Source organism: Berghia stephanieae, chromosome 6, assembly GCF_034508935.2.
Source record: "Berghia stephanieae isolate SIO BIC M18660-M18661 chromosome 6, UCSD_Bste_1.3, whole genome shotgun sequence".
In the NCBI taxonomy this organism is placed as follows: Eukaryota; Metazoa; Mollusca; class Gastropoda; order Nudibranchia; family Aeolidiidae; genus Berghia; species Berghia stephanieae.
This window is the reverse complement of record NC_088365.1, coordinates 617,368-618,206: the sequence shown is the minus strand read 5'-3', so window position 1 is coordinate 618,206 and position 839 is coordinate 617,368.

Here is an 839-nt window from a genome sequence, read left to right as displayed (position 1 = left end):
GGGGTTGTGTTTTCTTTGTGTTTTTTTTTTTTTTTCGTTTTTTTTTTTTTTCGTTTTTATTTGTTTGTTTTTTTTTGTTTTTTGTTTTTTGTTTTGCTGTGTTTTTTTTTTTTTTTTTTGTTTCTTGGTGTGTGTGTGTGTGTGTTTTGTCTGTGTGTGTGTGTGTGTTTGAGTGTGTGTGTGTGTGTTTGTTTGTTTGTTTGGTTTTTGTCGTTGTTCTTGAAGTTGTATTAATTTTCTGTTCTGTTTTGTTTTGTTTTGTATTTCTGTATTTTTTTTTTGTTCTTGTGTTTGTGTGTGTGTGGGGGGGGGGGGGGGGGGTTGTGTTTATGTGATTTTGTTATTACATGTTTGGAGCATAAATTTCCTAATAATTAACAAAAGCTGTTTGACAGAAACTTCTCTGTTTGAGCAGCTGAAATGTATGGATCCCTGAGGGGTCGATGTAGCTTGTGACACAAAGCAATAAATTATTGCTCCTTTTTCTCTATATTATATTAGTGTTCAACAGTCGTGACTTTCACTTCCCTCGTAATGACGCTTTGTAACTTAGTATCTGGCTCTAAACTATCGGCAACAATGGCGGACGCCCTTATGAAATATTTCTCGGACGAGCATAAAAGTGTATCCAGAGGAGAAAAAACATAAATCTTATCATATTTTGACTTTTATACATTCTGATCACATGACATCTGAAAAAAATACTTAATAGTCAGGTTAATACAGTTGAGTGAGAATTACTCATAAAACGCGGATGGCAAAAAAAAACAAAACAAAGGCCCTTTTGACGTCAACTTCATTCTATCAATAGCCTGACAACCGTAGCCATCGTTATGTTA